Source organism: Euprymna scolopes, chromosome 36, assembly GCF_053919585.1.
Source record: "Euprymna scolopes isolate OS-2025 chromosome 36, ASM5391958v1, whole genome shotgun sequence".
NCBI lineage: Eukaryota > Metazoa > Mollusca > Cephalopoda > Sepiida > Sepiolidae > Euprymna > Euprymna scolopes.
In genome coordinates, this window is record NC_136517.1 from 53,308,240 (window position 1) to 53,319,857 (window position 11,618).

Genomic DNA, 11,618 nt, shown 5'->3' on the forward strand with positions numbered 1-11,618 from the left:
TGGCCTTTTTGGTTAAGATCAAAGGTCTGTTTTAATAGATGCTGTTCTTAGCTTTTTAAGCTTTGCTTGGCCTTTTGGTCAAGATCAAAGTGTAGTATCTATTCCGGCAGATACTGCAAGCAAAGACCATATGTGGGGACGACCCCACATATAAGACCTTGGTCAATGTAGGGGCAACCTTTCATACCAATTGTCACCATCCAGTTCCCCTACTCCCCGAGGAGTTGGTCCCCATTTCCCCTTCACTCCTCACATTAAAAACCGGCCTTGTGCCTAATTTGCTCGGTGAGGGGGGCAAATAAATACCCTTTTCTTGGCCTTTTGGCTAAGATCAAAGTGTAGTATCTGTTCCGGCAGATACTGCAAGCTATGACTAGCTAAGACTAGCTATGACTAGCAAAGACCAGATGTGGGGGCAACCCCACATGCCTGACCTTTAACCAGCTCCCATTTCCCACCTCTCGGGAGCTGGTCCCCTTTTTCCCTTCCCCCTCCCTTCACTCCTCACATTAAAAATCGGCCTTGTGCCTAATTTGCTCGGTGGGGGAGCAAATAAATACCATCTGTTCCAACAGATACTGCAAGCAAAGACCATATATGGGGGCGACCCCACATATAAGACCTTGGTCAATGTAGGTTCGACCCTTCATACCAATTGTCACTATCCAGCTCCCCTAATCCCCGGGGAGCTGGTCCCCATTTCCCCTTCACTCCTCACATTAAAAATTGGCCTTGTACCTAATTTGCTCGGTGGGGGAGCAAATAAATACCCATCTTTTGGCCTTTTGGCCAATATCAAAGTGTAGTATCTGTTCCGGCAGATACTGCATAAAAGACCATATGTGGGGATAGCCCCACATATAAGACATTGGTCAATGTAGGGAACCCCTTCATACCAATTGTCACTAATCATCTTCTTTACTCCCCGGGGAGCTGGTCCCCATTTCCCCTTCACTCCTCACATTAAAAATCGGCCTTGTGCCTAATTTGCTCGGTGGGGGAATAAATAAATACCCAACCTTCATACCAATTGTCACTATCCAGCTCCCCTAATCGCCGGGCAGTTGGTCCCCCATTTCTCCTTCACTCCTCATATTAAAAATCGGTCTTGTGCCTTATTTGGTCGGTTGGGGGGGGGCAAATAAATACTAACCATACGTATAAGATATTGTACATGTAGGGGCAGCCCTTCATACCAATTGTCACTATCCAGCTCCCCTACTCCACGGGGAGTTAGTCCCCATTTCCCCTTCACTACTCACATTAAAAATCGGCCTTGATTGGCACACAATACCGTTTGTCTGCTTCCTGGCTAACTATATCGTGGTCGTCTTCAAGTCTGTGAATAAATACCTGTTGAGTCGTCCACTGAGTATCCTGATTCCACCGTGACTGAGTTTTTCCTCACAATCTATCTAATACTTAACCCTTATCCTTGAGTGGCCTACAGGCCTTGATAAGTGATTATCGTCCAAGTAAAATAAAACTAAATGAAAAAAGGTGGAGCAAAAAAAATAACAAAAATAAACATATTTTCTCATTAAGTTTTTGGAAATCTTTTTATTTTGAATTTTTTTTTGGGGGGGGGCGATTAATTTGTGTTTGAAAATTACGGGTTTGCTTAATTAAACAAAAAATAACTTGAATTATTATTTTTTTTTTTTTTTTGCTTTAATTTGAAAATTAATTCCAAATTGAAAAAAAAATCTTATACATGAAATAAACCGGATATATCAATAAAACCTGATTCTACTGCATTAGTGCTCGATGACACTTTGTTAACAAAAGTTTAATCAAATATCTGTTTGATTAGTTGGATAGGGCATACATTGGTCCGTATTGTTGAAACCGAAAATTTTGCATTCGCCTGATTTATTAGACTTTCATATTTAATCCTGGTCTCTATTTTGATATTTAATTTTTAACCTTTTCTTTTTTTATTAAAAAAGAAAGTTGAACGAGCTTTCATTCCCTATTCCATGTGTGCTCTTCTTGTCCTCATATACGCCAAGGGTCCAAAATTAATAATATATATATTTATAGATTTTTACCATAAAGGAATGTAAAATGGGTTTATTCATTTAAAAAGAATCGGTGAACTCTGTTAATCTCTAGCCCCGTAGATTACATACATCTTTTTCTTTAGTGATATTACCCGTGCAAACACTAACAAGAAGAAAATGCATTTCATAGACGTGCGTAACTTTGGAATTGTTATCACGATTAAGTCATATTACACAATGGAAAAGTTTCAATTACGAAAGAATGTGAAATGGCGTGACATTACAACTCAATCCGATAAATGGCATAAAAAGGGAAGATTTTTTGATTTCGTCAGTGCAACAATAGAAACACCCGACATTAAGCTTAACCTTGTTTCACATCCAGCTCTGTTGAAATGCAACAGGTAAATAGATTCGTTCCGTGAGAAAGCGGAGGCGATATAGCTATACAAAAAATGTGGTCATGTAGATAACCGTACGAAGTTGATCGACCTATAATTATAGTAGAGACTTTGGAAGAGAATATATATGGGTGTATTATATATATATATAAATATATATGTATGTGTGTGCGTGCGTGCGCGCGCGTGTGTGTGTGTATACATATATATATAAAGTTGGGCAATTTAGCTCTTATGCGCAGATCATCATACAATGATTAGATCATTCTGACTGACACAAAAAATATTTTAAAATAAAATGTTTAAATTTCAACGTAATTTCACGCGGTTAACGGTAGACGAATGGATACGGTCTTATGAAGCCAGAGATGGCTTCTCTCGCCGTGTTCGAATCTGCACTGAAGATTCCCGAAAGGATGAAACACTAGTGTCTATAGGTATTCAATAATTATATATATATATATATATATATATATATATATATATATATATATATATATATATATACATATATTAGGTTGACAAGAAGGTTCTTGCAGAATTTTTAATTGTGATTTCAAATAATGTATTTTCAAATAAGTTTTCGTTATAATACCGTTACTTTATATATCATTTTAAAGGGCGTTGTTCGCTCTATCTAATCGTTTAAATTACAATCGCTTCATGTCTTCTTTTCAATACGTTAAATATAAGATTTTAAAAAAAGTAAATTCGAAAATTTTTCTTATTTTAATTCAAACTAGGCCGAAAAGCTGCTGAAATAGTTCGCGATATCAATGAAGTGTTTGGCCTAGGATCCACTACTGAACGCATAGCACAATGGTGGTTTAAGAAATTTCGTGGCGGCGACGAGAGTCTTGAAGATTTGGTCGGCCAGTAGAAGTTTACAACGATCAATTAAGAGGCTTAAGCAAAGTCAATCTGCGCACAACTGTTCGAGAACTTGATTCTGAATTAAATGTAACGTATACGACGATTTCCAACCACTTAGGATAAATTGGAAAGACAAAAAACTTGATAAATGAGTCCCTCCAGAATTGAACAACAACAAAAAGAAACACCGTCATGAAGAAACGCCATCTTCCCTTCTTTTACGCAACAAGAACGACCCGTTTCTCGACCGGATTGTGACTTGCGATGAAAAGTGGGTTCTGTACAACAACAGGTAACGATCAGCTCAGTGGCTAGACGCTGACGAAGCTCCGCCACAATTTCCGAAGTTAGAATTGCCCTAAAAGAAGTTCATGCTGACTGTTTGGTAGTCTGCGACCGGTCTCATCCATTACAGTTTTTTTTGAATGGAGATGAAACCATTACCGCGGAGAAGTACTATTATCAAACGGGTGAAATGTATCAAAAACTCCGACAACACCTGGCTTTAGTGAACAGTTGCTAAGCCAACTATGAAGAAGTTGAACAAATTGGACTACGAAACTCTGCATCATATACTAGCAGGCCACCCGACATTGGCCGGTCGTAAAATACACTTAAATATTATATTTTAATTAATGCAGATTTCGTATCTATTTTTATATTATATTGGACCCAATATATAGCAATGATTTTAAAAAGTTAAAAAAAAAAAAATGACTCGTGCGCCACCACTGAGAATCGAAACCAAAACGTTTAGCTTGTGATTTACTTTTTCCTCTGATGTTAATGCCTGAGATATAAACACATGTTTGCTGCAAGGCTAAAAATTAAAACATGGACCAATAGCTATTACGTTACGTATGCATATTCTTAATGCTGTCGTTCGACCTTCACTTGACAAATTCCATTTCTTTACTTTTCACAATTTTGCACCGATTTCCCCCCGGTTAAAACCCAAATATAAAGTTTCGCATGGGTTCGAACGCCCAATATATTAAATTTCATGTCTGTAGACTAAAAACGGACAGAGGAGTTTGGTAGGAAAACTTTTTAAACATATATATATGCGCATATCATTCAAACACGGTATGTTAAGAGGCAGTTTTAGTCATTTAGAACTGCTTCACCGCTCACTCATGTTTCCACCAAATTTCAAACAATTGTTGCAGTTTATAGATCACTTTCTTAACTATATTGTGAAAAAAAGTCTTAATTTTCTTTCAGTAAAACAAAAGTTATGATGAATTTACTGGTGTTCAAAATCATAAAAGAACGTAAGAAGATGAGCGACGTTTTTTATGACTGGTTTCCATAGCAACCACGTCGCTTAAGCGATTACTGTTGCTAGCAATTCGCCGTCCTCGCGAAAAGAGGTAAAACGTGATACAGAGAGAATGAAAGAATGAAAGGGAGATAATCGGGGGGATTTTATTGAAAGCCGACGGGTGTCGTACATTGTTATTACATATGTGTATGTTATGTTTATGATGCAAAAAAGACTGAGATTAAACAAAGAACAAGTGAATTTACTACAGCCTGGAAAAATCATGGATTGCAATAGAAAAATGCGAGCATGAAAAGTAATATGGTTAAGCTTAAACATGGAAAAGTAAAGGACTAGTTGTTAAAACTGGAAAAGGAAAGGACAAGATATTCTTGTAAAAAGTATAATAAATTTATAACTTAAAATATAGCATTATTAGGAATCTTTTTTTAAATTCAATTTATAACATTATATAATCAATTCATAATGCTGCAATATTTTTAGTTATAAATATTTATATGGCAACACTAACACAAGCGCGGATCTAAAATTTTCAGCTAATCTGCACAATAATAAACAATTGCCTGCTATTTTGGTGATTTGCATTTTTTTCAGCGTGCCAACTTTATATGTAAACCAATGCTAAAATATGGTGAAGTGATAAAAGATCATCGAAACATTGACTATTCTAGGAAATTTTAAATTGAGAACAACAATAATAAAGAACAAACAACTTCAATATGGTTTCATAGTACAATCAATACCTTATATAATTGACATTTTTATTGACAAGAGCAAAAAGCCTTTTGGCCCATTGAAGATGCCAAACTTTCCATTTCATCTGATGAAATGTCTTTGGCAGCAGTCAGAATAGCATTCCAGAGGTCATCCTTGGAGTTGTACTGCCTTCCTCCGGAGTTTCAAGATGCTCCACAGATTTTCGATGGGATTTAAATCTGGAGAACAGGCTGGCCATCGCATTATTTTCCCATATCTGGCAAAAACTCTCTCCAAATATTCAGTGGCTATCCTTGCATTATCATGCATGAATACCATCTTTTTCCGGAATGCCAAATTCTTCTTCTTGTGCCAGGGTTCCAAGTGTTCCTTAATGAAGTCAATGTAGAGTTTGGCGGTAATTTTCACTCCATCTGCGACTCTGAATGTCCCTACCAGCTCATTGCCAATGATTGCAGCCCAGAACATCACACCACCACCTCATTGTTAATGCGTGATCCTTTGGAGACGTACACCCTCATTATGGTGCATCCTCCCCTCCGCCCATCGGGTCCATCAATGGTCGCTCGACACTCATCGGTGAACAAAACAGTTTGAAAATTTACCTTCATGTGATCTCTTGCCCACTTCATCCTCTTTTTCTTGTGGATATCCTTCAATTGAGGACGAACCTGTGGCTTTCCAAATTTTGCAATCGTCCTCAGGATACGGCAACGAGTTGATTTGGGGACATTAGGAACGCCAGCTTTTTCAAAAAATTGTTTGCTAGTTTCAATTAGGTTACGGTGAACTTCTCTCTTGATCTTGCTCATTGTTCGATGTGACAGATATGATTTCTTACGAATTTTTCCTTTGTCAGAACGTCCATTGCAAAGGTGAGGGTTAGTACAATATTTCTTGATTGTACGATTATCACGGTGTAATTGTTTGGCAATTTCTAAGGTGGAAATCTTATTATGGAGCCTTTGAACAATTTTAGACTTCTCAGCTTGACTTAAAGCCCCTTTACATCCCATCTTGCATAAAAAGGGCACGCTGAAAAAAACTGCGTCACCAAAATAGCTGCCGTTTGCTCGCTATTGCGCAGATCAGATTAAAATTTTAGATCTGCGCATGCGTTAGTGTTGCTGTATAACGTGCGAAGTGTCACGAATTTTCATTGAAAACTATCGGAGTTAGAACAAAAATATCGATTTGCATATAATTCTGGCACAAGGTGTATATATATATATATATATATATATATATATATATATATATATATATATATATATATATATATATATATATATGAGCAAACAGTTAATAAAATATGTTAAAAAACACTTTGAAATGAGTTAAAAACATATTTAATCTGAAAAGGAAACACTAGATAAATGGATAGTCCTTAATCCGCGGAGTTTCGAAGCTCCGCGGATTAAGGACTATCCATTTATCTAGTGTTTCCTTTTCAGATTAAATATGTTTTTAACTCATTTCAAAGTGTTTTTTAACATATTTTATTAACTGTTCGCTCATATTATAAGCTCTATTTCCTATTTGATTTTATCGAGCTGTTATATCTGACTGAGATAATTTTATAAATAGTAATTCTTTAATATTTATAATTTACTTTAATTTTACCATCTTGGATCATTTTGGTAAATTCAATTGTAATTTTCATTATATATATATATATATATATATATATATATATATATATATATATATATATATATATATATATATATATATATATATATATATATATTAATATATATATAATTTCCAGGAATGCACTTGGCATATGCATTCCTAGACTTTAACATTACAAGCATGCGGCGTAACCTATAACATTACACCATGCGGCGTAAGAGAAAAAAAAAATATTGATTAGGGAACGTTTTCGCTGAAATTTATTCTTAAGTATTCTTTTAAAGTGCTTATCTTTTGCGATTGATGGCTTTCTAACCGCATTTTTACATACGTGTTTCTATTTAATTTCCAATTCACCAACGTCTTTAAAACAGGAAATTATTCATATATATATATATATATATATATATATATATATATATATATATATATATATATATATATATATATATATGTATATATATATATATAACTACTTAATTTACTCACATAAAATTAATATACGAAAGTATAGATTTATGCGTAAACTTTAAGTATTTACTTCAAAAGTGCTCAATACGTAGGTAGAGCTAGTTAGTAATTTATAAAATATATATGGCGATTAAGCTACACTGAATATTCCGCGTTTCATCCACTCTAGGACTCATCAGGCTTATGCCTTAAGCCTGAAGAGTCCTAGAGTGAATGAAACGCGGAATATTCAGTTAAGCCTGAAGAGTCCTAGAGTGGATGAAACGCGGAATATTCAGTGTAGCTTAATCGCCATATATATTTTATAAATTACTATATATATATATATATATATATATATATATATATATATATATATATATATATACAGTACTGTTTCGTTCTATTACCACTCATTCGTGCGGCTAGACTAGCACCTTTCCTCAATCGGGAATTGAACTTACAACCATCCCTTTGATAGTCGACCGTCTTACCCACTGAACCATGGGATCCGTGCTCGCAAATAACCTCAACAAATGTCCATTTAAATATACACTCGCACGCCGCTTTTGCAGTGCTCGAGCTGCTTGTTTAGTTGCAAACAAACAAACAGCGAGCTTCGCTTTATAGTCAGTTAAGTAGCCGGTGATATACATTTACGACACTGCTCTTACCCAAAGAGGGGGTCTTAAGATATATATATATATATATATATATATATATATATATATATATATATATATATATATATATATATATATATGTATATTATATATATATATATAATATATATATATATATATAATTAGGTATAGGACAACAGCATATTCTTTACATTGTTTTTCCTCTCAAATGTGTATCCGTTGATATCTTATATGCTTTTATATAGTGATGTGGTTCTCGGTTGATTAACTATGTCTGTGTCAGATATATACTTGTGAGTCAAAACAATGAAAAGAATAGTCTGTTGTCATAGCCCTAATTATAATATAAAACTCAAATCGTCTTGCTTTGACGTTTGAACAGTCCACCTGTTTCCGCTTTACGGTACGCATGCGTTAAAAAAACAAAGCCATAGAAGCTTCGTTTTTTTTAATCACCAATTTACGCGATCGTCTTATTTCTTATTTTATTTATTTTTAAATAAACATTTTATTTTTCTACAACTAACATAAATAAAACAAACATAAATAAAGAAATAAAACCGAAAATAAGTTTTTAAAAATTGGTTTGCGTTTTAAGAAAGGGGTATATAACAAAACAGATTTTTTCAGGGGATGGCTGGAGTGGCGGTCTTGCCAGCTTTCCAGAGAAGGAAAAGAGGAGTTACACGTTCGTGAGACGACAGTTGATTTCCAAGAAAGGCTGTCGGGCTGTTGGTTTTCTGTGATCCTCGAGGCGGGGGGGGGGTCTGTTGCGTCGAATTCGTCTGTTGTTTTTTAGTTGGCCGGAAAAAGAAAACTCATTCTGCAAGTCTGCGATTCAACTTTTCGCAACGATTAATAGTATCCACAAAATAACAAAAAAAAAAAATCTCTTGTTATAACCTGGCCTTATGATTTTTTTTTTTTTTTTTTTTTTTTTTTTGCTTGAGATGCAGGAACACTAACAAAGGCGAACGCAACACCTTGGACCAACAAAACCAATAAGACAATCATGGCCAGTTCAGTGGATGCACGAGGGCATTTTCATACTTAATACACTATACGCTTTATTACACATTTAAAATATTCGCATCTTTCGTTAGGATGTACACCTTCTAACCCTTTCGATTTCTTTACCTGTATTTATTTACACTTTATTTTTCCATTATAAACTTATTTCCTTATTATTTGTATAAAGACAGTTTTGTTTTCATGGTTTTTTTGTATGTTTGTTTTTTGTTTGTCTGTTTTTTGTTGTTTTTTTTTAGGGTTTTTTTTTTGCAAAGCGACGTTAGCTTTTAACGAACAATCGCAATGTTGTAATAAATAAACTTTAATTTAGAAATACTTTTGTAACACAAACCAATTTCTTATATAAAGCTGTATGTGTGTGTGTGTGTTCGTGCGTGTGTGTGTGTGTGTGTGTGTGTGTGTGTGTGTGTGTGTGTGTGTGTGATATCACATGCTTACCCACTCGAAAATGATCGGCGACCCCAAGTTGTGTGCCGTAGATTTCTTTTCTTTCGTCTTCTCTTCTGTGAGTGTCGTAGTCTCTCGTAATGAAGGGTATCGAGGGAAGGGTCGTATACGGATTCACAAGTATAAAAAATACAAAATAAAAGACAAAAATCTCAAACTTTCGACACATTCTACAATTATCAGTTGCACCCTCTGTGTGTGACACCATCGATTCCCTACACGCTAAGGTCAACATCTTAGTAGTTGTCTGCCGAGACCTGTTGTCGTCAGTTGATTAATTCATTTCCCCATTTGCTTTGAGCTATGACCTGCGTCCAACTGTGTCCAACTCGCAATTATTCTCAACTCAAAACTGTCCTCAATCATTAGAAACCCAAGATCATCCGCAAATAATCCCCAACTGTTGCAAAAGCTACCGCCACGCCTAAAACTGCCCGAAAAATAATTCTAAATATATATATATATATATATATATATATATATATATATATATCAGATCCTTTCGTTTCTGTTCATTGCCACACCTTGATTAACAATTCTATTTCAGCTTTCTTTTGTGTACGTTGGTGAACAACTGCCTTTGTTTTGCTTATAAACTTATTTCCTCATTAAATCTTATTCTATGGTTTTTAATTCCCAACACTTTGGGAAGTAACGTGGATATATATATATATATATATATATATATATATATATATATATATATATATATATATATGCTTGTGTGTATATATATATATATATATATATATATATATATAGAGAGAGAGAGAGAGAGAGAGAGAGAGGGGGAATTATTCTTTGAGCCTACAGACACTAGTGTTTCATGCTTTCGCAATCATCAGTGTAGGGGGTGACAATTTCTACCAATCGAGAGATTCGAACCCACATTTGACTGCATTCGCTAAGCCTATACTTTTAGGCCACTAAACAATTGCCACGAAGATAAAGGGGATTAGCAAACTATTGCCACATATGGGTCGCTGCACCAATCACTAGTCTCTCTCTCTCTCTCTCTCTCTCTATCTATCTATCTATCTATCTCTATCTCTCTCTCGCTCTCTGTTGAACAGAGCACAAACATGAGTCTCCAATCTAATAGGTCCTCACTGTCAACCAAGCTCCAACCCTGTCCCATCGCTTCAATATTGCATCCATGTGCTTGTTTCACAAATACTTTAATATAACGTGCTCCTTGTAATAGTGGTACCCATTCTATGTAAATAACCCTGATTAATCCAACGAGCAGCAAAATCCCACGCCTTCAGTGTAGAGGTCACGTGGTGTTAAAGAGCCTTCTATTCTGAAAGTGTAAGACTTTGGCAATACTTTCCTGTATTCTTCTTCCCCGACTATACTAACACGCAAAAATTGAAATGTAATGTGAATAAATATCTCACTGCCCAACAGCCTACTTAGAGTGTCCCTGTAGGCATAATCTCCAATTCACAATAGTTCCTTACGTCTCAGTAGCAATTTATTTTGTTAGGGGGTCAATATGGGTAAAAAAAAAAAAAAAAAAAAAAAAAAAAACATTATGACATATCAACATTGCGTTAAATAAAATTCAATTTAAAAATCTTCTTTTAAGGAAAGCAATTCCATTTAATTAAGAAATATATTGATTTTTAACAACGTAAAGTAATTACAAAAAGAAATAAAGGAAGGGGCTAATTGAAACGAAATTAAAATTATTCCCGGGCAACTTCGGCATGTATTTTTAAAAAAAAATTCTTATTGAAATCTTATCACAAAAATTAGAGGCAATGAATTGCAACGCATAAATATTAGTAATGAGACGGATGCTAATTCAGAGTTTTTGTTCTTCCACGTGAATAGCTAAGGTTTTTGTAATATTTGTGTTGTTAGGCAACATTTCCTCCCTTGACTATGTTTTATTAAATGACCTTTGGAATGTTTCTTATTAAGGTTAGATATGTGAATTGAAATCTTAGAAAAATTGATCAACACATCAGCTAGACACAACATACCTATTATATTTAAGGATCAATGTAAAGCTCACTTGCTGTCTGTCTTTCTCTCTCTCTCTCTCCCCCTCTCTCTCTCATATATATATATATATATATATATATATATATATATATATATATATATATATATATAAGTGAAC

General features: G+C 34.7%; 1 pseudogene; it reads left to right on the forward strand.

The window, feature by feature from the left end:
• Positions 1-304: 304 nt before the first annotated feature.
• On the forward strand, positions 305-480 carry LOC145260805 (U2 spliceosomal RNA; annotated as a pseudogene).
• The last annotated feature ends 11,138 nt before the right edge of the window (positions 481-11,618 follow it).